Source organism: Anticarsia gemmatalis, chromosome 13 (assembly GCF_050436995.1).
Source record: "Anticarsia gemmatalis isolate Benzon Research Colony breed Stoneville strain chromosome 13, ilAntGemm2 primary, whole genome shotgun sequence".
NCBI lineage: Eukaryota > Metazoa > Arthropoda > Insecta > Lepidoptera > Erebidae > Anticarsia > Anticarsia gemmatalis.
Genome location: NC_134757.1, coordinates 6,190,553 through 6,218,144, shown reverse-complemented (window position 1 = coordinate 6,218,144; position 27,592 = coordinate 6,190,553). Strand labels below are relative to the sequence as shown.

At 34.1% G+C, this 27,592-nt stretch overlaps 1 protein-coding gene across 7 annotated transcripts in view; it reads right to left on the bottom strand.

Annotated features, from left to right (window-relative positions):
- The window catches only part of LOC142977849 (uncharacterized), a 91,963-nt gene that overhangs the window by 22,917 nt on the left and 41,454 nt on the right, over nt 1-27,592 (bottom strand). For all 7 annotated transcript variants that reach the window (XR_012959727.1, XR_012959729.1, XR_012959730.1 and 4 more), the window contains exons 2-3: nt 23,217-23,255; nt 5,846-5,879 (exon numbers count right to left, since the gene is read on the bottom strand). The gene's annotated coding sequence lies outside the window, so the exon portion shown is untranslated. The remainder of the gene's footprint in view (nt 1-5,845; nt 5,880-23,216; nt 23,256-27,592) is intronic.

Sequence of the window (27,592 nt, the reverse complement as noted above, 5' to 3'; positions counted from 1 at the left end):
TTCTAAACGTCGTCAATAAGTATCTTAATAAAAAGTAAACAAATAGAAGCAGTGTTGCTGTCATAAAGGGAAAATCAGCTTTGGAGCGGAAATTGAAGTTCCGTGGCTCGGGGCGCGCGGGCGCAGTCCGGAAGCACCGCCATTAAGTCCACTTCCAACGCTTTATACAGTTACAGTAATTATTATTATTTCATTTTATAAACACTGATACTTTCAGCTCTTCACTGCCGCAGGGAGAAAATAGGTTACTAGGAATTCACAGTTAGTTAAAGGAAAATAAAGTTTTTGATGATGTGAGAGAGCAGTCATAAAAATATTGCAATTCACTAGCTATATATCTAAAAGTTACTCATACTCTATAATATAACATGTTTTATGATAATCTGAACATATTATACGAAATAAATACATAAATATAACATCATTCTTAATAAAGGACCCTAACCGATATCCGGCCGCAATAAACGCCGTTCATTCACAGTTTTGACAGTAAAACCACTAAAATAGTAATCAATTTTCATCACAAACCGTTACGTACAAAATATACGACTATTAGTGTAAACAGAACAACAAATAATTTCTCACAGTGAACAGTTTTGGGTGAAGGGATGCTTTGTTATCGTTGGGACTAAGACAAACAAATTTTAAGGATCCACGGTCATGAGACCGACATGTGGTGTTATTTCTATTTAAATTTTGTCGAATAACAAAACACAAAATAAACTTGTGTTGAAAATTAGTAACACGTGTGACTTTCGAATTTTGGAATTTTCGACTAATAGATGCGTAAAAAGTAACGTAATGTTTGCTTTCGAAGGTATTTGGTTATCCGGGATTAAGCTTCCGTTCATTGTCTACTAGATACGATTTCCCGCAAGCTTTTGTTGGCTTAAACAGTCTTTTGTTTGGGATACGATATTTGTTAAACTAATAATGTAAGTTTAAAAAACTTCGCTGGAATGAAATTGAAAAATTATAAAATTAGAATCTATTATTATGTTCTCATAAAAGAAATTCGTAGAATAAAATTTTAATTTTTTTTAATCATGTGAGTAGAGTAAAGGTTGCAATACGATTTTTTTAAAAAAAAACTAATTCTGTTTAATTTTTAAAATGTGTTTCTTGGAATAAAACTCAGTGCATTTGAAACGTATATTAATTGAATTTAATGTAGTCGCTTTATATTACTTTATAGTTAAATATCTAAATAATTGTATTCTCTCTACTGTCTTTGCTTTAAGCATAATAAAGGCATTTATAGGTTTTTCAAAATCAAAATCAAATCATTTATTCATTTAGGTCAAATATTGACACTTATTTCATCATTTAAATCTATGAGGACAGCCAAATTCATTCACGTGGCTTCAAATTATAACTTTAATCATAGTACACAATTACGATAAGCTCATCACATTACCGTTGATATTAGCTAATGCATTGCAACTTGACAAAGGATCAGTGTGGATTGTGATCGAGATTTCTGCCTGTCAGTCGGATTATGGGAGCCGCAGATGTGATGTCTGCTCCGCAGTCAGAACCAGGTCAATGCATCTTATTATATCGTAATAGCTAATAATATTATGGATTTGCTTCAGGAATTTCACTGGTGAATGGTTTGAGGTTAAATAGTTAAACGGTAAAAATGGCTTCTGCTTATCTTGTACAATGTATCATATATCTCACATTTATATTTTGTCTTAGACTATATCATTATGCTTATAATGTACTTTTTAATAATACGCTGTGTTTAGTAGATATTTATTTCCAACTAGACTTATTTTATCGCCTCCAACTCGATACAAAACGTCCCACTCAGAACCAATTTAACGGCAAATTAGAGCTGAAACTATTAAGAATTTAATACAACGACAACTGGAATGTTTGAAGGCACTATAAATCGCAATTGATTCGCCAAATGGCGTCCTCAGCTTAGTCAGGGAGTCCGGGGTGACTTAGGCACAAAGAAAGAGGATTACAGCGTAATCTCGACGGGCGATGCCGAGACACGCGTCTCCGACTCGGGGCCACATTAAACCCACATTAGGCCTCCATCGATTACGACTTGACATTTTGTTACGTGCAGGTTATTTTACGATATCGTGGTCCATTTTTCGTGTACCGCCTTTTGTGGACTTGTTTTGTTTTATCGTGAGATTTTACTAAGCATTTACCACGCAGTTTATCAACCCGCGATATTCACGATTCTCGTTCAAAAATACACCCTATCGTATTCATTAGTCCGCTAAAGGTGGATTGTAGCGTTATCTATTAAAATATCGTACAAAAATAATTTAGAGGCAGGTGTTTCAGTAAGAAAACTTGCAAGGTAATAATGATCGTGGAGATACATTAATTTTTAATTAAAAACGTTTCAACATAATTAACGGTGAAAATCAATAAGAGATAGTAGCAAAGTTAATTCTAATAAAAAAGTTTTGTTCGGCCTTAGAAGCATCAGCTGTGCTAAAATAGGATCATTGAATCACATTATCTATTTAGGAAAAAGGAAAGGTTTTTAGAGCGTAACTAGGCACTTGGGTCTAGGTTTTAAACATTAAAAATACAGGCTACCATACTAAATAAATATATGAGAAGGACCTTGTTCCCTAAATAAACCAAAACGTATTTTAGAATATTATCTGTCCGATCTCCTTAATTCGATTATAACAATAGTTATTTTGCGTTAGAACCGAGATAATTCGATATTCTCTGAAACCCTAGCCCGTAGACATCAAATTTGTTGTGGCTTAAATAATAGAATTCAGACATTCCCAGATGAAATTCAGCATTTTATTTGATAGAATTATTAAAAGAATAATAGAATAAAGCTTCAATTGTAATCAAGTGAAGCGAGTATATTTTTGATGGCAGTTATTGTAGTATATTATTGTAGATTATTTTGCTGAAGTATCATTAGTTTTATTTCCATTATTTTATTTCTTAGATCTTTGAATCTTTTATGATTTATTGAAGTCCATAAAATTTGGGAAAGTTGCGTTGTTTTTAAATAACAGCTATTGTTGAATAGCATTACTTATATTAGAACATTTTTAAACATAACCGATCTTTATCCAACAGGAATAAAAATTTCCATTTTTAGGAAACAAACGATATCGGCGCTGTATCATTTACTGAATAATTTTTAATTTTATTTTAATCTCCTTATCTCCTGCCACAGGCTATTTTAATAATACATTTATGAAATTTATATTTAACAGAAGGCTAACCACAAATGAGTAAAAAACTTTACAGTCAAGGAAGGCTCATTCTGTTCTGTCATCTGTCTCATTATAGTATCCACTATTCACAACTCAAAATAGAAGAGATATTTATATAACAACTAGCTGACCCGCGCAACTTCGCTTGCGTCACTTAAGATAATCATAATTTTCCCCGTTTTTGTAACATTTTTCACTGTTACTCTGCTCCTATTGGTCGTAGCGTGATGATATATAGCCTATAGCCTTCCTCGATAAATGGACTATCTAACACTGAAATAATTTTTCAAATCGGACCAGTAGTTCCCGAGATTAGCGCGTTCAAACAAACAAACAAACAAATAAACTCTTCAGCTTTATAATATTAGAATAGATTAGTATAGATACAGCGAGTTTATTAAACGTTTGCATTTCACCGTCATGGTAAATCTATTTCTGATAGAATATAGTTCAATTCATAAATAAACTAGCTGAAATATCAATACTCTCGAATATCATGGACCGTTTGATAATGATATTGGGTTGATTGCCGAAATTTGATATTTCGATATACGAAAATGCTTTAGCTTTTATATTATTGTTTTTGATCTATTACAATTTTAACCCATATGTACCCTGATTTTTTATCACCGATTTTTGTTAAATGCCTTAATTTTTACATAAGTAAATGAGTGCATATATTTGGCCGTTATCAGCAGAAATGGCATTAAGTTAGAGCAATTCTTATTACAGAATTTATAGTAAGTATAACTATTTCAAGTATTACTCCTACGACATGTTCACGATTTTTTGAGCAAAGTTTCAGAACCAACGCTAATTTTCTTTTCAGCACCAATAGATATTATTTTATTTTATGGAAGGAAAATTGCGTCAGACAGTGCAAGAATGAATAAATATCCATCTTCATCGTTCATAATATTAAATGTACTTTATGTACTGTACAGAGCTTAAAGATTCACAATCAGCCATTCACACAGACGTCGTAATTGTACCTATGATTTCCGCAATTACGAGTCTGGACCAATTATTCGTGAAACACAAAACATTTTCCATGCAAGGATTAATCTCACAGCACGTTGTTTATTTTGATGATGTATAAGCTACCGTGTAATCCGTGCTGCCAATCAATACCATAATACAGTAGCAATTTACGGCTCGTTTAGCTATTAGAATAGTTTGATTCTGATCATATTTTCTATTGCTGTACTTTTTGGCCGAAGAACTAATTATCAGTGGTATGTAAAGGAAAACTTTGAAGAGATTTACCATGCTATTTTTTTTTATGAGATACAGTTTCCAACCTGCAGTTGATCAGAGCTTTCTATGGCTTTATGCAGGCTCATGAGTCGAGTTCAAGTCCATAGCCTAAAACATTCTCTCTCTTTAAGTGGGTATAAAATATGGACAGTGATCAAACTAATAAGCTATCGCTTTCGGAAACTCATTGTGCAATAAAGCACGGAAGTGCGTAAATTGTGCAATATACGTTGTATACGTCACAGGGCCTAAACAGATTCGGGGCGCACTTCACGGGCATCGGCTACGTTCTCAACACAAAGCAATGAAAGCGGCTTAGTTGAGAGAAAGGGGATTAGAGCATAATCTGCAGTGGAGCGGTTGACATACGCCCGGGGCGCCGCTCCATGCCTCCCTGCGTCCACGGTAAATACGGCTACAGACTTGCACTCAATAACAGTTATCGAAATACACACGCTCGCTCACTATTGTGACGTTTGATTTTTTGGATTATTTCGCTTTTATTTTCATAATTGTTTGTGCATTTTTCGAGTCTGTCAAGGTTTACGTTTGAAAGACGGGCATTTAAGCTTGTCAAAAGATTTCTCATGCGACTTATGTTATTAGATATGTATTCGATTTCATAGGATGGCATCGCAGTCAATAGTTTGTTATTGATATAATAAATAGATTCAACAGATGCAATTTCGTTTTAAATTGTATATCGAATTTGCAGTCATTGATTCGTTAAACTACAATATCGTACTTTCACGATATTACCGCGGATATCGTAAAATACGTGCGTATCACCGATAAATCGCTAGTACTTCATAAATTATTGAAATTGATAGCAGTATTTCACAATGAAATGATTTAATAAGGACAGGACTAGCATTATTCATACAGTTTTCGAATAAATCAAACTTCTACAGTAGTAACTTCGCATCAATATCTATTCTCCGTTCTCGAATGGTTATTTTTATCCGTTATTTTTATGGTTTTCATTATGTTCCAGTTCAAAATGATTTATGAAGTTGAACACTTTTATTTTGATAAAAACTCTCTTCTTTCAGTTTTAATAAAATATTCCAAACTTTCTGGAATTACGCGTAAGGACCATTATAACTTTTATGTTTTCCAAAACTTATTTATAACATGTCAATGAGGGTTTTCGCTTTACCTGCTATGATACTGGCTGTTTTAAGGTTCGCTTTTATACGTGTATTTACTTTTTCGTAGCGAGGTCCGCTTTTGACCCTTAAAATACAAAAGTTTGTGTACTGTAGGACTTATAAATAGCACACTATGTATATGATGAAAAACGAGCGTACAGAAATCCTAAATTACGTTGTATTTTATGAAAGCCGTGAATAGAAAATTAAATACAATACCTTATGACATGTTTAAACTGCACTGTGTCTAATTCTGAAACAAAGAAAACAAATCGTTAAAACTCGAAGACAATTTGTTGAAAAGACAATAGATGTTTCAACACTCAATTTGTATCGATAACACCACATGTCATTCTATTTTAGCTTGAGTTCTCAATAAAAACAATGTTTATCCGCTCTACTCCTTAAGAACACACAATAAAACTGTAATAAAAGTGACGATGTCAATATGACGAGGAAGGCATACGTCAACCGATTAAAGTTCAGTCACTGCGTGAGAGCACAGCTAACAGTGAGTGTGGTCAATTGGCCGATAATAGACACCCACACCCACATGCGGGATTATTGACTTACAATAAACGTCACATATTTCTTAATAAGCAAATACCTCACGCGGTTGACAACTGACGATGTCGTTTCCGAGTCAATATAACCTTTGAGACAACACTATTCAAGACAGCTTTACAACAGAGTAAGAAAGGACAGCATCGATAGTATTTTATAAACAGCTATTGTTACTTTATTTGACGAAATTGTATATGGAGGATACTTTAATAATCTATGTTTGGGGTTTATATTGAAGGTTTAAAGCCAATTTTAGACATGCAGTCGACCTAATGTTTTATCATATTCTAACTAATTAGAAAATAGCCCTGTAGGCAAAGTGCGCAGGTGACGGAGGTAAATTCGTACTTTTTTTTATTTAGAACGACATTCGCCCGCTGACGTACGGTTGCCGGTCTGCTATTATACTACTTCATAATGTTGCTCTTCACTACATTGTTGATCTTTAAAACCTGTAAATACAGCAAATGCATTCACACGGGCAGCTATAATCTAGCAAGTGCTGTGTGCGTGTTGTAGCGAGATCGCACGTGTCTTTAGAGCTAAAGTAGTCGACCGTCCGATAACACTGATGAATGCGAGTGTCGTGTAAACCATGAAGTTAACTGTACCACGATTCTCTACCACTATCGACTTCTGACAACCGGCTAGCTATCGAAAAATTTCGACAATCCGATCAGCGCCTCTGACGGGCGTCGTAGAAATTATTTTGACAATACATTTTAAATGTCAATTTCTCGATATTCGATGGATTCAATTGTTCAGAATCGCGCTACTGACTGTACACACTGTGACAAAGCCAGCTATCACATTACTGTTGTCTTTTCCATAATTATACATAGGCGGCAATAAATTATGGTTTTCATAAAGGTATTTAGTGTTTATTTATGTGTAGTTTGATAACCTGCCACACGGCGTGTAATTACGACTTCGTGTTGCGGCATAATGATAGTTGTCTGACGATTATTTATTAACGTTTAACTGTTTCTATGAACTCTGTGTTTGTATTTATTAAGGTTTAATATTCTCTCTGTTCGTTCCAAATTTGATGGGCGTTTCAAGTGACTAGCTGTCATATTGATTAAGTCGAAATAAGTCGCGTGAATATAAAATGTTGGGCACTTTTTTCTTAGAAAATATATTATTTGGTTCATTTATTTCTATGTTAAATTAGGTAATGAATGAGCGAAATCTAATTTTAACAAGCTAGTAGCAGTGAATTGTAGTCGGAGGACGGAGGGTAAGTAAATGAAAGTTACTTATAATCAAATTTATTATAGTTTAAATATACTTGGATGATTCTATTTAATTTCGAATTCGGCAATTTTAGTATCTACCCGAGCAAAGTAATCTGCCTTTGTAGTTTTCCCGTTATTCCCATTGAGAACTAAGCCTATTTGTTTATGAGTAGCAAGTCTTCAATCATCGCTAAATTCCAGATCGGGATCGGTTGTTTCATTACATTATTCATCTGCTGTGAGTCCAGACGACACTCCATTAGCATTTTAAATTAAGTAATGAATTTACTAGGCGGACGACCTGTGGAGGCGGCCTAAATGTAAAATCGTATCAACAAAATTAAACACGAATTCCAGTCTATTGTAGCCCCTTTATTTAGATAAAAGAATGACATTTTGACGTAGTGCGTTTTAAACTTCAGCTTCTTGTATTTTTCTTAAAATAAATTACTGAACTTTCTAGTGAATATATCATATTTTGAATCTAAAAATAGAAAATTGTCGCTTATTTATTCACGTGTAACATACAACACATTTAACATACATATTTGATGGAAGCAATCACAGAATTTCAATACAAACGTTAGCGTAAAAATCGTTGTACGCACACGCCTACATTCGTATATGAATAAAAAATACGTGATATACATCTATAATAAATAAGTGTTTGTTCGGCCTAATTCAGTGTAAAAAAGCGGCGTCACCTGACTTACAGCATTATAATTACGCTGGCGGTACATAGATAAAGCTTTTTTAATTTTGTCGGGCTGAGTTCCAAGCGAAGGTTAATCCCCGCCCACGCCGAGCACGAGACTCTAATCGTTCATTTGGATTACGATTATGTAGCGGAATATGCATGAGGACGTTATCGGGCCATTGATTTTAAATGGGATAAGCCGTAGAAAATACTTAGACCGGTCTCAACGATCATCAATTACAAATAAGCCGGTGTGAATCATATTTATAATTCAACAAGTGACGCCGTTCTTGGACACCTGCTAGGTTGCTTTACAATATTCTTTTTCGTAATACCTTTTACATTGTGCTTCCATCGTCGGGAACGATCGCGTGGATAATAGCTTATTCATTTGCAATATCGGATGATTACAATCTGCATATTTATTACGAACCAGTCCATTATGTAATAACAATTCATTAGCCGTATTCATTAGAATTTATAATGTCATATTATTTAGGATTAATCTATATCAAGACTGTGAGACAGATTTACAGCCGATATTTACCATATTTATAACTTCCGTCTCAACTGCTTCTAATCACAAATGAGATATACAAAGTCTGTTTAGTGTCGAATAGCCTCTATATTTCTCACAGATACAATGACTGGCAAGACTTGAGGCTCCGAACTGTTTATTTTTTGTCCACATTTTAGGCCTAAAGCCTCCCGGAACAGCGACGGTTACTAAACGACTATAATGCCGTGTTCCTCGTTAAAAGGTCGACGTAATTAGCGTATATAAATTCCTTTTTACGTAGCATCATACATTCGTGTTACTCTTAAAGACAGTCACGTGTACGTATTTTGAATTGCAAGTGCGCAAACGGGGTGAACTCACCCCGTTCATCCCTTTCAATGTCTTATCTTTCAAGTGAATTACAAATTGAGCAACGTAATACAAATTTATATAAGTGAATGAATGGTAATTTGACTTGAATAAAAATATCTCAGGGGAGCTTTTTTGGTTTTAAATTTTATTTTGAGATCTTATTTCGAAGTTAATCTATTGTGATAGTGGTTTGTATTTTTGGACCGGTCTGGTTTGCCACAGCTGTTACAAATATTGTAAGACCTAATTTTTTTTTACATCTCAAAATGTTTAAAAACCTTTTTTTAACATTTTAATCGTTATACATAATTATAAAAAAGCGGCTAGTAATTTTAAAGATTTTAAAAATATGTTGCTACATTAAATGTGATTTTTTTAAAACAATATTTCAGTCACCTTCCGGGCGAGGGGAGATTAGGCCTTGACTACACCATGCTGGCCTTAGGCGAGTTTAGGACATTAATACAATACAATTGGTTGATCCATAAATGTATAAAACCAACGTTTGCCATGCTAGGTTTCAATACGATGTAAATTATTATTTAAATATTTTAATAAACATAGTGTTTATGTACCTGTCCTAATAAACAGTGATGTACCTAATTACCTCAATGAACAACTCCTAACTTTGCTTATAATTAAAGACATTTCCAATAAAACTTTGTGGTTTTGTTTATGTTTCAACATTGAATTCGGAAGATAGAGTGTCACTTCAGATAAAGGAGTAAGAAAACCGTCTAAAGAGATTAATCGTTAAAGTTAATCTTTGAACAAGTGATCTTGTTGCAATTAATATAAAATACTTGGTATAAACCTATCGAGAGGTTGTAAATTACTGATTGAATATTCCAAGCTAAATATAGGGTTTGTATTGATCGTTATTGAATGAATAAATTAGGGCTTTTTACCCTTTTGCATGGCAATTTATAGCTGGACTGTATGATGAATTTAATCTTCATATCGCTAAGCCTGTTTTCTATGATGGAAGAGGTTTCTTTAATACATATACATTTCACCGGGTGTTTTGTTCTATGAACAACAAAAAAGGCAAAACCAAATACTTAGTTAGAATGGAATTTGGCACCTTAATATAAATAATACCAAACTACGTAACGTATAAACTAAAAAAACAAACAATACGGTAATCAACAGCAAATAAACACACGAACTGCTATTATTGAATCATTTCACGTTGTATTACCGCGTTTACACCTAAAAGTTTGCATATAAACTATCAACAAAGTAAACAACAGCAAACCGCAAAATAATTTGGGTTCAACCCACAAACGGTTGTCGCTTACTGCAAACGTAAAATCCCTTCATTTGGATTGAATAATCGTAAGGTTCATTTATCTTAACAGGCCGATGTCACAAACAGGACGAAGTACAAAAGCTTGGCTACATGTGAACCGCAAGGGCGCTGACAATGGAAGGAGTGGTTCACAATAAGAGGTCTAAAATTTCATCATGTCTTCAGTAAAGTAATGAATTGACTCCATTATTTAGCTTGTCAAGCTGCATACGACGGATGTGGATCCGAAGATACCATCTGTATTTCTGAGCGATGATAAGCCTCAAATAGAATGTATTATGTGAAAATATGAGTATTGAGATTGAGATCTGCAGTGTAGATGTTCCGGTCGAGTTAATTTAGCTGCAGTCAAAATAAGGAATATTAAAATCGCAAAGTTTTCGTACAGCAGTGGTAGAATTCAAAGAATTATGTTGATTTTACATAAGACTGATCAATGTGTGTATTTTATTGTTAATTAATTAGTTTTAGCTTAAATATTCAGTAGCGCCATTCTCTATAGTCGGTACTGTAGAGTATCAAAATGTTGACATTTAAAATGAACTACAAAAATAATTCCTATGACGTCCTTTAGAAGCTAGCCGGTTGTCAATAGTCGATAGTGGTAGAGAATCGAGCTACTAAGCCATGACTTTATATTTGACAAAACATTACTATTTACAACTTTCATCTTCAGCAATACATTTTTGCTTTGACTAGTTTATTCCGCCCACATCGCAAAGCTACTAATTACGATTACTAGGCAAGACTGTAACAGTCCCCTCCGTGTGTAACCGTAGCATTAGTCGCAGTATGACGTAATTACATCACTAAGAGCCGTGTTCGTCGGCCGCACCTGTGATTACCGCCTTTTTCCATAATTAATGGTGTGTTTTAACCTCGCTTATCTTATCAACTTAATATGTGAGATATCGTAAGGCCTGTTTTACCACTTAAAGATATCTCCAAGATAAAGTCCAATAATTTGAGTAAAACCTTATTTGGATAGCTATCTTTGACGGGAAGTACAAATTGAATGTTATTCATTTGGGCCCCGCGAATATCCTTTTTTATTTATTGATGTGAAACAATCAGTATTTAAATAAACGTTCAAATTAAGTCCTAATGGGTTAAAGCATTTTTGAAGTCGTGTTGATTAACTCGATTAATCTGAAGTTTTATAGAGTTTGTAACAGCGTACAATAATAGCAGATAGGAGTTCCTACCGCGATATCCGCACAATAGACTTTCTGAGAACATTGTGTGGGTTGATAAGCGCGCGGAAACCAAACAAGTATCCCATTTAAAGTTCTTTCTTAGAGATAGAGTGTAAATTCTAAAAATTACTGTGATAATCCAGTGGGGATCTCGGCACAGTCGGCACTTGCAGACCGGTGCACGATACATCAGATGTGCGTGACAACGCGTACTAATGTCACCAGCTTTATTTCAATTATTGCCCAAAGTAAGGTACGAATGAAATACCCTTACGTGACCGAAGCCGACCGTTTCCTGACTTATTTGCCAAAGTAGAACAAGGTGACTAATGTTCTCACATCGATGTGTAAACGGTTCTTGAACTCGAGATAACATTTCTAATTATATGCTACAGATTTATGACTTGGACAGTTTATTGTTTCTATCATATTTCCTGTTCTGATAAATTTAATTACTATTACTTTGTTAATTAGATCGCGATCTACGCATATTAGAAAACTTCAGAGGCTATCTTATTTTAAATTGACTATTCGGATGCTGATAGAGTCGCCTCGTGAATTAATTATTTTCAAATCTGTTTGTGATGTTACAAGAATATACAGTTACGCTGTTTATCTTACATCTTATAATAATGATTACAAATTATTACTAAGCCACTTTCTGATTCCAAATCAATTGCCGTGCCATAAAAATGTAAATACGAACTTACGTGACTTACATACATGTTACGTACAAATTAAAAGACCAAGAGTTTAGCTTCTCACCGCGTTTGAATAAACCAAATGGTGTTAACATTGGCTCTTTTAAATGAAATGACTGCAATAACTTATCGAATAACAGGCACGTAGTACATAGGTGTGGCTAATGCATTTCGTTAGTTAATCTCACAATAATAAAATACGCGACATAATGGCGTAAAGAGCCGTGGTGGGGCGACATCGTAATTTACTTCGAAATGTACAGCCCACCGTAATCTTGGATATATTGCGTGACACGAAAGGAAATGTCACTCGTTTTATTTTCAATTATTTCCGTCCACGTTACACCGAATATATGTAAATCGTCTCATACATCTTCGACGGTGGTATATTGACTCTATATTTTTCGCGCTTTAGCGTCAACGAAAATATTTTTACGGTTTTAACCGCGGAAATGGCAGAGGCATGTGTTAAGCAGTTACAAAATAAACCTGTCACCGCTGCTACGATGCTGACAGTTTTGTCATGCAAATTATGGACGGGCTATTAAAATGTTTACAGCGAGAGCGTAAGTGACAGTCATAAGAACACTTAAGTATGACTTGCTATTTCGCAAAGAGAAAAAAATAATTTTGAACTAATTAATTTAAACCTTTCTTACAAAATTACTTAAAACCTTTTTTTATGTTTCCAACATAAATGATTATTGGACTATGAATTACTGCTACTTGTTGAAACTCAAGTATAAAAAAACTATTGTTACTGGTTGGTAAGAAATTGATCCGGCTACAATTCAATTTTGTTTATTACCTTTTTTGTTTGGTTGTCTTTATAAAAAATCTATCTAGTCCAATTGTAATTGATAGTTGGGAGTTAATTGAATATAAAAAATATCGTTCCAATGCCATTCAGTTTATGAATAGTTACCGTTCCGTATGTTCATATTTCTTTTTACTGTTCAGAGTTATTAATTGGACCCGAACTTTATTGGTCGCCGACTTAGGTGTAGTTTTTTATAATAGTTCATTAATGCGAAAAAAATAATTGGAGATCTTAATAAATATTCATTTGGACAAAAATGTGACACTGGAAATAACATTTAGAACCGGTGTGGGCCTTAATTTGATTCCAATACTGTTGCGATTTGTCAACCGGGCTATCAAAGTCGACTAAAAATCAACTAGGTATTTATAAATGATTCATGAGTGAGTGAGTGGCTTTATCTGTACGTTTGTACATAGTAAGTGAAAGAGCTGAGTGTGTACCGATAAATCGTGACCTCATTTTACATTCCCCCACGAGAACGATTCAGTGCGAGCCAATAATAAAGTATGAGCCACTCATCCACCATCGACGGTCCTTCAAGCTTTGAGCAGCTTTGCAATGACGAAACAAAATGAAAAGCGAATTATTATTTCTCGCATCCGAGTGTATTTACTCGCCCCAGGTAAGGCTCGGCCCTTTGTCGCGCAAAAACACAAATGAATTATAAAAATCGCCTTTGTTTATGTACCTTTGAATCTGCACACAGTTTCTGAATATGTTAGTATGAATAATAACGCGGTCTTTGCTCCATTTTGTAGGCAGAAAAACTTATACCGGCGGTAAAAGAAGCCGGTATGAGGACACAAGTAGTGACAATATATGTATGTATGAGGAAACTTCGACGAGAATATTTGACATATTGCTGCGTAGTGACGGTTGACGATCCTATGTAAATACGCGCCCTGTGAATATTCCGAATATTTGGAATTCTGTCCATATTTTCTTTATAAGCTTTTTTTTAATATTCACGCCTTCAGTATTCATTTCATTCCATATACCCGCAGTTTTTTTTAAATTGCCGAGTGGATAATGATGTTATTTTCACAAAAGTTTTCTTTTTAGAAAATTCTGTATCGGTTTTCAAAGAAAAAGAGTGTGTGCCGACACAATTTGTCTCCAGCTCACGTACTGTACAATTCGGGGAATGTTAGAGATACGTAATGCGTTGGTTTCATGCATATTTCTATATTGACATGCGCACATCGCTCTTCCTCAGTATAAATAGAACGAAATAAATTTGGGGAAAAATTGTTGATGGATAGATCTTTTATATTTCAGTTATAAGTATACTTGGTCCCCTTCTTATTAAGACATACAAGACGAACGAGCCCCTAACATTCTCGTGAGCACGATTCATTGTAAAAAAATGATGCTGTAATTTAAAATGAAATCTCAGACAGTAATTGTTTAAAATTGCGTCTATGAGTTTGTTTATTTAAGAAATTTCTTTGTGATGTTATGAAATAAATTATAATTTACAACCCCTCGCGTCAGGGGTTGCCGAGACGCGCCCAAATCAGACAAGAAGGGTCAACTGTGTAGGGGAAAATCCTGTGTACAGCAAAAACTCGAGGTGAGCCCACTATCAGCTTATGAAAAAGCCTACTACAGCACTTTTTGTTCACTTTGATGTAAGGAAATACAATTTTATACGTACATTCGAAGAATTCTGTCAATTTAGATGATATTCTTTACGTGTCCTTTAAATAGAACCTTTGTGATATCCATTTTATTTTGCGAAGTAGTTTGCTTGAATAGACGAAATAAAAGTTTAGGAGTTTTATTTGTAAAGATAAAGTAAGTTGATGTAACTTTACAAAGTGGTTTTTATTTTCTTTTGTCAATAATGAGCTTTATTTGAACTGTTTGGAATAAAATATCTTTCATATCGGTAAAATTTATGAAATATATTCATAAGACGTTTCTGTGTTCTTAACTTAGTGGTAGCCGAGATGGGTCGATAACGAACCTAATGAACACTCAGCTAATACTCCATTTTTAACATTAGTAGTAATTAAGGGTTCTCGAGCACATTTGACGGTAGTTAGAACCGATGGTGATCGCGATACGGACAAAACGCTTCCTGACCACGACTCAGTGCACACTGTAATTATGATCTAGTGTGTACTGGCCTTAGATTGAAAGCAGATTACGTATGATTAACAACCGCTGTTGGTTTATGAAACACAATACAGTTGTTATTTGTTCGCGATCTTGCTCCACCGTGATATGTCAACGGCATGTTCATGAATGAATGAATAATGCTCTTAATTTGATGGGATTGCTAACACGCTGGGTACTGTGACGAAATAAAGAAATGTTGACGACGCTTCAAATAATGCGCAATCATTATTAGCTCTTTAAATAGCTCTTTATATATCGTAATATGAATAAGACGTTTGTAAGTTGCAGTTTAAATGTAATTTCCTTGGTCGGTTTAATCTATTCTGTATAACTACCAATTAGCTTTTCAAGTAAAATATTGACATGTTTTCATACATTAACTATCACTTTTTACATTTTATATATAAGATAGGTTATCCGACATTTATCTAAAGACTGTGAAAGGTCCTTAGTGTTACTTTTAGCCAACATTCGTGATGTAGGATGTCTTTCATTGCTTCAGAAAATGCTGGGTTTAAGTTCACAGACGGAACCTAAATCTGTTGTACCAAAATAATGCTTAATTTTGTTGTCTGATTATTTCATCTATTCATAGTTAGTTTGTTTGTAAAGCTCACCGCAGTATGAGATAAAAGGGAGCAGCTAATTTATAAAGACTCCTTGTTATCCTAAACCTAGATGTTTACGCCTAATAAATTAAGCGTAGTTTTTATAAAGATTTATTTATTTTCCTACAACATTTTCTACAAGTTTAACCTATTTAATGAGGTAACTAAGTAATATTTAGTGTGATTAGTTCTCTTAGGAATGTCTGAAGTTTTAAACAAAGCTTAAATAATTCTTAATAAATAGGCATATTAAAAACTAAGTAAAATGAAGCGAAGAAATATTTCTTAAGGTTTTTATTTATGAACCTAATTAGGTTTAGAAAAATGTCTTAGAATTAATGTTTAAAAGCTTTTATCTTAAAGCCTTTTAATTTTTTGTTTTTATTATGAAATCTAACAATTTTCTCCTTATGACTACTTTAACATGGGAATTGTGTTAAAATAAAGCCAAGACTATTTTTTAAAAGTTGACTCTCGTAAATTATTTGCGCTTAAACAATATTTACGATTCGAACAAGACATGTTAATATACAGCCACATTAAAACGGCTTATTATGTTCTTCGCACATTATTATTTTTTATGTTACCAGTAAGGTCAATCATTGTCTAATGTCACAAAAGCGTGTCACCATTTTACTATCACTAACCCAGAGGCGAGAAGTAACTTTAAAGTTGTTCTTATTAAAAAACACATAAATAACATCGTTTTACATTCGGACATAAAAATGTTTCCCAGAAATAATAAATTCCTAATAAAGATAATCTGTTAAGATAAAGAAATAAGTAAGAAATACCTACAAGTTCTATTTAAATATACGCATTTGGATGTAATTTATCGTCGTATCGCGAATGACCTTCGAGACTTTGGGCATAACCCGGACGATTTGTATACGACAGAGAATGAGGAGAATTTATTTGCGTCTCGTGTCGTGCTAGTGAATCAGGATTATGGCAAATGGTTGAAAACGTGAAAGTCGCTGACTTCTCAGACGTCTTCCGGCTGAACGTATTCGTTTAGGCACGGGTATTAGGGGTGATGATTAATGAACCATTCCCCAAAGGTGGCTTGCCCCTTCCTACATATAAATAAGCGACAGTTAAAACCATAAGTTATTATAACGGTAGATGTTAATTTTTGTTGTTGAAACTTTTACAACATAATGTTGTCTTCAACTCCGGTTTTCTAGGATCTCTATCAATATTCAGTTTTGTTGTTCCAGAGTTTATAATAGTTTGCTTTGAGTTAAAACATGTTAATGTATTAACTATGTTGAAATAGTTTAAGCTAGGCATAAATATAGATGGTATTTCGTTTATATTTAGGCAATCCAAACTTTATAGATTACATTTGTTATCAGTTATTCAGAGACTCCCAAATATAACTGTGGCTAATATTTATTTCAAATAAGTACATATATAACCCACGAAACTATTTATTTATTGCTAAAATACTTAAATAGAATACGAAATCTTAAGCGTCCATACATCGCGTGCATTGAAAACATAAGCATTTGTTACCGAAAGCTTTCCTCACTGGCTGTCGCCGGATAAATTGAAATCCATTCATCATGCAATACATGAGGAGCTCACTATCATATTTTCATACGTCAACGTTTACTTACTTTATACAATATTCCATAATAGTATCTATTTATTCTACACTCGTAACACATTAATCTCTAACGAAAATAAAGGCTTAAAATACCGACAACTTTATCTGTCATTTCGGACGTATACTAAGCGATAAACCCACGTTTAACTTAATCTATATTACACACATTCCGAATATACAGAAACACAAAAATAATTTGTCACAAAAATGGTTTCAAATAAAAAATCACGGTAGTGACACAGAGTGGCAAAATAAAAATAAATCAGTTGACAAAAGCTACGAGTAAATATGTAAATTCGTTTGAAATATGAAAGACTATTACGATAAGTCTTTGAACACCAATTATGTAAATACAGGTCAATCTAAAAATATCTATAGGTTAATTTAGAGCCAGCTACAAAATTGTTAACGACAGCAATTTGTTTTTAGTCAGGAATTTCTTCCTTTCACAAACACATTATGATTGTTTCAGCAGTGAAATAAAACCTCTAAATACAAGCTCTTTTTTATTTGATACAAAAACGTAACAAAACGTTTCAAAATGTAGTAAGATAACATCGCAGTACAAACAGTGAGCGTGGCAAAATGTGCAATATCTCAAACAAAATGCCGTACTTCACGTTCTCAACGAAATGAAACCTTACTGAATGTCTGCTGAAATTAAGCTTAAACATTTTCTCTTTGAGAAAAATATAAAACATACCTCGGCTCTCTTTTAATGTTGCGTCTTTAGTGATTTAAGGGATAAGGGCGGCTGCTCCACCCACTATATTTCAAATACAATTACTTCTAAAGCAATAAAACTAATAAAGAGTGACAATCAACGTATTGGGATCAAATATCAACGTCTTGTTTAATTGGATGAAAGTGTTTTATGGAATTGTAGTTTCACAATAAGGAGTCGTTATACCAGTGAGTTCGTTAATGGACCATTAAACAGTCCTATAAATTAAAGTTAATCATGACTAATTGAAGTGACATAGGGGACCGAATACACATCTAGACCCGACTAGCCGAACGTCCGGGTGGTCTCGTAAACAGCATCGAGCTTTTATATTATAAGATAATACGCGACTAAAAGGTTAACCACATAAAAATTAAGATAGTGCTGGTATTCCTGATGGAAAACTAAATAAAACCGTCATTAATACTATCTGCTATAAAACTACATTCGTGCCGACGACAGAGAGCATTATGATAAAGGAAATATTTCAGTGTTTCTAAAATTATATTCCGTACTTTGTTCCACTTAAGAATGAAATCGAGAGAAATAGAATCACCAATCGAGTGAATTGGACTAAAGGATCTCCGTTTTACTAAAACCCTTCATTAAACTTATCTGAGTCGGATCTAAGCCCGAATCCGTGTAACATAATCGATTTCGGAACGAGAAGCCGCGAAGGACAAAGTGCGGTCACAAATTTACATATAAATTCGGGATTATTTTAATTTAAAACGCATTTGGAAAGTTTATTAGCATATATATGAGGGTCCATTACCGTTTCTTTGTCGCAGTCGGCTAATATAGCAGTTCAGTGAATCTGTACATTATGAACCGCGAGTACCGCGCGGTCGGCACTGGGGCCGGCGCACGCCGCACACCAATACATTCTGCTGAACAAGCACTGCACCGAGCAATGTGTGTAGCCACTTAATAAAATTAAGCAATTTGTCAATGCGCTGCGCCTTTATTTGTTAAGGGTGGAGACGTCGTTAACTTGGGCTCATTAAACAGATTTTCATCGTGAAATTGAATTACTTAATGCATTAATACTGGCCGTATATCACGTTTAATAAGACATAGGGGACTAATTCGTACTGCCATTTGTTCGTCGAATAAAACACCCAATAAACTTTTAATTCCAACTTGCACTACTTTTTCCTCGTCGTTCAGGAAAGTATGAGTACAAATTAAGTCGTTTCTATAAAAATTCTAGCCGGATAATCGGAATAATCGGCCTTCAAAGATGTTTATATCGGCTAATGGCTTAACCTATGTTTTGTTTGAAATCTACTACAGTGTTTCAATTAAGAGATCAATGATGTGCTATTTTATGTAAAATATTTCACTGATATAATTCTTGACATCAAACGCAACGAAAATAACGGACGAGGCGACATTAATTTCAGAAGCTTAATTCTGTAGTGGTGTTAAATCAGTGATGCGCCAAAAGACGCTTGTGATCCGGCCTCCGAGACGCGTCTTGTGGGTACTTATTTGTTCTTGTTGCACTAATAGCTCGTAAATATTTCAGCGTACCGGGAGGACACACATGCGCCTCCAGACAAATGGACGCGTATAAAATATATCTGCTCCGTCACTTTTAACATTCCCATTCGTTAGTCCGTTACGTTTCCGACGACTGAAATAACAATATAAGCCCATTACAACGAGCCCCGGTTTTAAAAGTTTAAATTTTGAACGGAAACGCTCGTGCCATCCATCACTTTTGGCCAGCACTTGACAAATGACAGCTGTTTAAGCATACTTAACAGGCGTTTAAACAATATGAAGTAATGAACTCTTCAAATGTAATACGAGACTGGTAAGTTACTGTTTACTGAATCTTTGTTCGCGTACCTGTGTTGTTCATTGCCTCGTTAACGGTATGCTTGAAACGGGTGCTGCAACCATCTTAGCATTCGAATATTTCAAATTCTTGCGTATAAGAAAAGCATCGATTTATATTATTCGTTTTGAATTATTCAAAATACTGCAAAGTATACTATATTTTGCGTCGTCAACTTACAAGCAAAACCCGAAAATACATAATTCTTTACGTGTGAAATAAGGCGCATGTCTGACTAATTGGACGTATCGTATTCCTAATGATGTACACTTCAATCTGAAGATCACACTCCTAATTGAACTGTATTTAGAATGAGACATTCGGAATGTTTTATTCTAAATACAGAGCGCGTGGCACGAGGATGTCACAAAAATAATTTTAACAAATAATAAGTGTGAGAATCTGTTGAACACGTTGTCGCAGGAGACAAGGTGGGCGGGACGTCACTCGTTCTTCATTCCTGACTACGCCCCGAGTGGGGTTTCGCGCCTAACAGATTTTATAGAGCTCCGGATTAAGTCGCGTGACACACCCGCCTCACGCTACTTGACGATCTCACACTGGAAAATAGGATGAACAATGTCATGCGCCAAGTAATAAGGCTAACACCGACTTTCAAACGCGTGATATTCTCTCATAAATGTCGCTAATAGATTCGAAACAAACTATAAATAGAAAAGTTGCGTAGGTACTCAGCCGCTGAGTCGGTATAGTCGGTGGCATCACGTCTCGTCGCGTCTTCTATGAGAAAAGTTGGCGTGCAGGACGGGGGATTTATTTGTCAACTTTGCGCTGATAAAACTTTGTTTGACATTTGATTGTGAGGTCATGCCCCGCTCCGGCTTCCTCACAGATAAGTTTCGAGAGCCGCCCTTTTAGCTCCAGATTAATTTCTCGGTAATATTGACGTTCGCGAACTTAGTTTTATCATTTTTGTGTAACTCGTTCTTCTTGTTTTAACTAAGTTTTGAACGAATGTTAAACTTTTGTTTTCAGTTCGAAAGTTTCGCCTGAAATTTCGCCAACAACAAACCTTTCACCGTAAACGGTTGCAAGTTTTTCTGATAAAATAAATACACTCGCCTGAGTTCGCCGAGCAAAAGTTACCTTAAAGGTTATTTAACTTAATTAAATGGATTTAAATGCAAGACTGAATGACAAAGATTAAGTGAGCTGAAAAGCAATTTAGATAAACTATTGGCAACAATTTGATTCTAAAAACAAAGAAGCACTTAGGTATATTTAAACTTTTTCCATCAAGAAAGTTTGGACAACGAAACTTCGTAGACGAGAACTTGATTCGGCAATCAAGATTAATTTGTTCTGGCAATGTAACAAAATAATACCAGGCATTAACACGGACCACCCCAAAGTTCAAAACAATATTTCACAGTCAGTTAACGATCTATTTGGGTACCTGTGGGATGTTGTATGCGTTCCACTGAAGAGTTGGTCGTCGTCGGTGGGAGTTCACCTCAAAGGAATGCCATAAAAGTTCGGAAGTTGACAAATCTTCCAGCGTTATTTCTGTACTAATTAGGGGCGGGGGCGTGGGCGACGTCACCCGGAGTCACCCGACGTGACAAACGAACATTGAGACACGTACGAGCACTCTCAACGATAAATACATTTGTTGATCACCCCCGGTCATCGGAGATCACTAAAAAGTTTAGTTAGTTAAACGCACGCATTCATCCGCATCGTCACTGAAATGATAATGCCGACACACGTTGAGGGAATTAACTAAGATAATTATCTCTTAAATTTTGTGAACGGCGCTTACGTGTCGTTATGAATATGAAAATTTATAAATGGTATCTATTTCAATGACAAAATTAATACTTAGATATTACTTAGGTCACTATTTATATTTTGAGCCTTGACGAATCTGATCGTTTTAGACCCTATTTGGCGTTTTCATCGTAAAGTTTGATCTTTTTGACTACTACATTCCTAAGAAAGTTTTGAAATCTGCGCTGAAAATATTTTCAATATCGTCGATCGAAAATTGTAAGTGTGCGGGAAAATGGCATTAGGATGTTAACATTTTCGTGCAAATATTTTTTACGTCTTTCGACGTGACTTATAGAAACAGTCGTCTCTATATCGACTTATTTATTATTTTGGTGATAAAGTCTGATCCTTTGAACATTTAAAACGCCAATAAATAGAGTTCTATCATGATTATTTTTCCATCACCAATGAAATTCCTGAAGGTCGTCCAAGGTCACCAGTTGTCTCCGGAAAAATTGATGCTGTGCGAAAATTAATTATGCATTTTAGTTTCCTGTTACTAGAAAAGAATGACACAATCCTAAACATTATTTCCACTCTTAGATATAAAATATTAGGTAACAACATTTCCGATTAGAAGATTTTTTCTAAATGAACCAATTTTTTTTTTACAACAATTCGATAAGGTCCTCGCGTCGATTAGTGCAAACAAATGCTTGAAAATTCCATCGTTTGGCTTTAAAATACGTGTATCAAATTGTGATAAAACAGGGATCTAGGATATAATGCGCATGAGCCCAAAAATAAACACCAGCCCACTTTATGGAAGCTTTAAGATGAACCAAATCCAGAAAAAAATATTCGCGCTTGAAGCACTTCGGAACAAATGGTCCCTTGATTTTTTATAAAAGCTTTTCTACGGTGAAAAGTGCCTTTAGAAAAATGCAGAATGGTTAATTTTTATTGATTTACAACCAGAAATTTACCTCAAGATTGGTTTAAAATATGGAAAGATCACAAAATCCTACAGGTCGAGCTCAATAAAAACAATGCCGGCCCAAACGCATCTCGCTAAACAGCCGGCTATTATGTGCACGAAAAAAAACGAATTAATGAGTTTCTCGTAATGCCGTTACAGTTTGGCATCAAATGACTTTATTTAGATCCAAAACGTCAAAAATAAATACCGTAAACATTGATTTTTCATCGCCTCAAGAAACAGGTTATGCTTTTAAACACCCTGTTTTTGAGGGGTCTTCGGGAAAGAAAAAAAAATATTAAAAAAATATTTCGATCGGATAAAAATCTATCTAGATCATGCATAAGTATACCCGAGAACACGATAAAGTAGTTTTCACTCACACGTTTACCGTTTTTCATAGTAAGGCTCAAAATATAAGTAGTGGCCCACGTATAAACCACTGTCCATTACCATATTCTTGACATGTTTAAGAAGTTTCTTACACGATTAGTGTGTATTTAACTACTCAGAAATGTTATCAGGTGGGTTATTCGATTTAAATGTTTGATTAATTCTTACCTCGTGTAATAAGAGACGAAGTATCTGACGATTAATGATCTGAAACAAAATAAATAAATATTTAATTAACTTGCATAATATAATACATACAGTTCGATAAACTCGTCGTTGACAGTCTCAACTTATCATTTACATTATTGAAAGCTTTGTACAAATTCTACCGCTATATTGACTGACACCGGCCCATTGCCTGAAGTCTAAATAAACCGATTTCAACGCTATTATTATTCATAATTGTTAATTATGTATCAACATAAATTCGATTCGAACTATAAATGATTCATTAATTAAGATATACATACACACATGCACGAACACAGGCGGACTCGTGTCAGCCGGTGTCAACGAGTCGACTGCATTTAAAATTTATATTTACGAAAAACGTTTCGATTTTCAATTCATTTAAATCAAGTTACATTCATTAACACATTCGGCCATGCCCCTTGACGGTTTCATTTCAGTTTCAGTCATTACTGATATGGTATAATTAACTGAAATAATTAATTTGAGTTCATAGAGTACCAATGTTAGCGTGTGTTCAATTAATTTGGGGTAAAAGTTGTGGTCCTTGGTAACTATTATTGATTTTGTGTTACGTGTCTACAAGTCATCAATTCTTCATTCATATTCGATTCAGTATACTAATATGCGAAATGTATCCACGAGGTAAACAACTTGTCAAGGACAGTAGTGCATTATTTATTAAGAAAGTGTACAAGACACGCAACTCAACCAAAACATCTCACACTCGTTGGACGGAAACGCTACAGGATTACGGAGAAGCGTAATTTATTTCAAACGCGTACATTTAAGGGTTAATCCTAATAACACATTCCACTGTTGTACACGAAATGTATACATATTTGCTACGGTTTTTAACCATCTTCCTGCCGGTAGCTGGTGTCGGTTTTTTACAAGCGAGCGGCCGATAACCGGTTGATCCTCCGTCTCTCTCGTTTCCCACACTGTTTTTATCTGATCTGTTAAAATTGGAGCCTTATTTTGACTCACCCTAAGTTTAATAGTCTGAACAGTTCTTTAGTTTTGTATAAAGAACCTTATTTTGCATTCAATGTAAAGTTTTCTTTATAAAATATGTTTCAACGTTTTTACAAAATTTATTGCTAGCAGGGTTACATGCAAAATTAACTAGGTTGCATGAGAATGAGTTGTACGTACTTTTATTACCTTTACTCGCAGGTATTTAAAGCATAAATTTATTTTTGTTATATCACGTAGGTATATATTTCTCTGGGGGTTTGATAAAGGAACATTAGAATGTAAATACATTTACATTTTGCGACTCTTAAGTTAAAAATCAACTGTTTGAAAAAGACAGACTTTCTGTAAATTTCAGTAGCCATTTTTTTACAAAAAAAAAGAGTGTATGTTAGTATACAAATATTCTGAAAACTTCACACCATGAAGCACTAAGTATATCTAACAAAAAAAATGACTTGCTATACAAAAACTGAAACCACCAGCCACAAACAAGCCAGAATAAAATAAAAGATAATAGCACGAATAAAAGTATTTTAACAAATGATAATAAATCATGCTTTTCCGTACAGATTAAGGCCTATCGATACACTTTGATACCGAGGAGCGAGGGTAACAAAGGGTAATTTTAGTTCATTACGCGAATTATCGTTGTACAAGCCCACGTTCCTTCCGCTTGTATTTCACTATTAGTAATTACGGTAACAAGCTTATTAGATTGGTTATTAGTGGGAATAAACTTTATTAAAGGTATGTATTTATTTTACTTTAATTGTTATGATTTTAAGAGATTGCTAGTTCTTTATTAGACTTAAAACTTATACAGTAATTAAAATGGTAGCGGACCTTCTAGTTTTTATAACATTATTAAAGGATCACACATCATCAATAAGTTAATACCTACATTAGGTATTACTAAAAAATGCATTTCAAAACATGGGAATGAAATTCATCAAATATGTTTAACGAGCATTAAGTAATGAATGTACAAAATATAGATTCTAAAATATTACGTGTATTATATTGTGTAAGTATATTTTCGTAGTAAAAACATTATACAGTAAGCAAACTTTCTTATACTGTCACACGACGACAAACTAAGAACATCTACAACAATTCATGTCAAACTGCTACGACAAATTTAGGCTTCAGCAAAACAAAATTAAACCTAAGTTTACCTACTGTAGTACATTCACACTGTATTTATTAAGCTTCGTTAGTACACAACTGAACAAATTACTTGAGCAAAGTAATTATAGGATGTTATTAAACGTAATCGAAGCTCTACGAAGACCTTTAAGTAAAGATATTGAACTAAAATCAAGGGATCTCTTGTTAGAAACGAGAAACTTGAATAATATTTGTATTCGTAGCTAATCCTCAAAGACGCTGTGTACAAAATACGTACAAGTGGCGAATAATTTGGTTTATTTCATTAACCTAATAAGGATTTCAGAAGCTTAGTTAATTTACTTACAGGTTATTATGAAGACAGCTGACTAGTATAATATTTCTTCATTAAATACTAGTAGAAATGTTGTGATTAAACTTATTGAAGATGTTATTTTTGAACATAACGCCAGTTATACCCGAAAGTGTATGGAATATAAAGCTGTGGTTTGTTTACTACGAGTATGTCTAATGCTAAAGTTGTGCTTATTGCGATATCGGTGTTTAAAATAAGACTGGGCTCCTATCGAGAATGTTTTTACAGATATAGAGACTCAGCACAAGTATTTTACCTGACATGGGTATCAAACCCGAAACACTCATAATTCGAAGACATCGTCTCTGTTATTAGGTTTGTATAATAGCGAAATGGCTTTTAAAAGCTTCAATGTTATTTAAATATATTTTTAATAATATATCACAATGGCGCCTAGGTCAACCACGTAAGGGATAGCGTGACGAAATTGAATCCTTTTGCGGCGTAAGGGCCTTTGATATACGTCAGAGCAATGACATACGTATTATTTGTATCAAAAAGGATATCATCAGTTTGAAATTTATCAATTCGTCTGAATAATACTTTACTCACATTATATCTACGGTCTTTATTGTGGTCTACTATTGTTGCTATATAATAAACTAGGATCTACCCGCAAAGATTTCCCTGGGTAAAAAATCTTATGTGTTAATTCGGACTATAAATTAACTGTGTACCGAATTTCATCAAAATTCGTTTCATAGTTTTGATGTGTTTGAGTAACAAACATAAATCCAAAATTTATATTTCACATGTGTATTATTAGTAGTCATAAATATAATGTATTTTCATTTATTACTAAAATCCTAGCACTGTTAGGCACAGGTCTTTTCCCCAAAAAAAGAAAGATCCGGCTGTAAATCCACTCAGGTCTCGAAGGGCGGATATTGCTTATAATATTATCATGATTCATTTATTCTATTGATTTTACAAAAATAGTTCCTCCATTATAAGTAAAATGAACACAGTAGTTTATATTCTAAAGAGAGCAAAGTTTTTTAAGAGATGAAAAATACCTTACTAATTTAGGACTTGCCTATAAATCTTTCGCCTACAGACAACGTGATTGTAATAGCAAACATCCAGGATGAATGGCTGACTGAAATACGAAATTTTTGCTAAAATCTTTAGGCTTCAAATCAAAATAGTGAAACATTTAGGTCTAATACTGGCATTTCTGTATATAACTTAATAGTTTTTATTTATTTACATATAAAGACCACTTCAGCATTAACTTGTGTAGCAGGAACTTTTATAAACATACAAACAACGAACACAGTAAATCGGACCAGAATTAATTAGTGATAATCAGATCACACAATTTTTTTATCCAAGTTTCATGTGGGAATCGAACCTACGACCTTTGCAAAGTAGCAGCTCCGTATTAACCAACATAGCCGCTACACCACAAGCACGTCAACGTCTTTAAAAACAATTCAGAAAAATTACAATAATTATTGTTGTGAGATAAATAACAAAAAACAATGATAATACTCATAATTGGTTCCAATAAATCGTCGTAATTCGAGGTCGTAAAACATAATACCGTGGAACTAATCAAGGAGTGGTACAACAGGACTTTTGTCTTAAAATTTTATTATCTAAAAAGCTATTAGGATATCGTCTTTTTATCGCAGTATATTTGTTAACGTTTGAACAAAGGTAGGGTTGTTTAGAACAATCAGTATGATAGTATCTCTATTAATCTGTGTTTTCTTTAAATAAAACCTCTTCGTATTAGGGTTCACCCACATCTATTTAAAAAATAAACTAGTATCGACATTCATTCATCTTTGACATGACCATTTTATTTACACAGCAGGTACCAATACATTTTCCGAACGAAACTTGGGAAAAACAAAAATAAAAATAGCTTTCCACAATACATTTC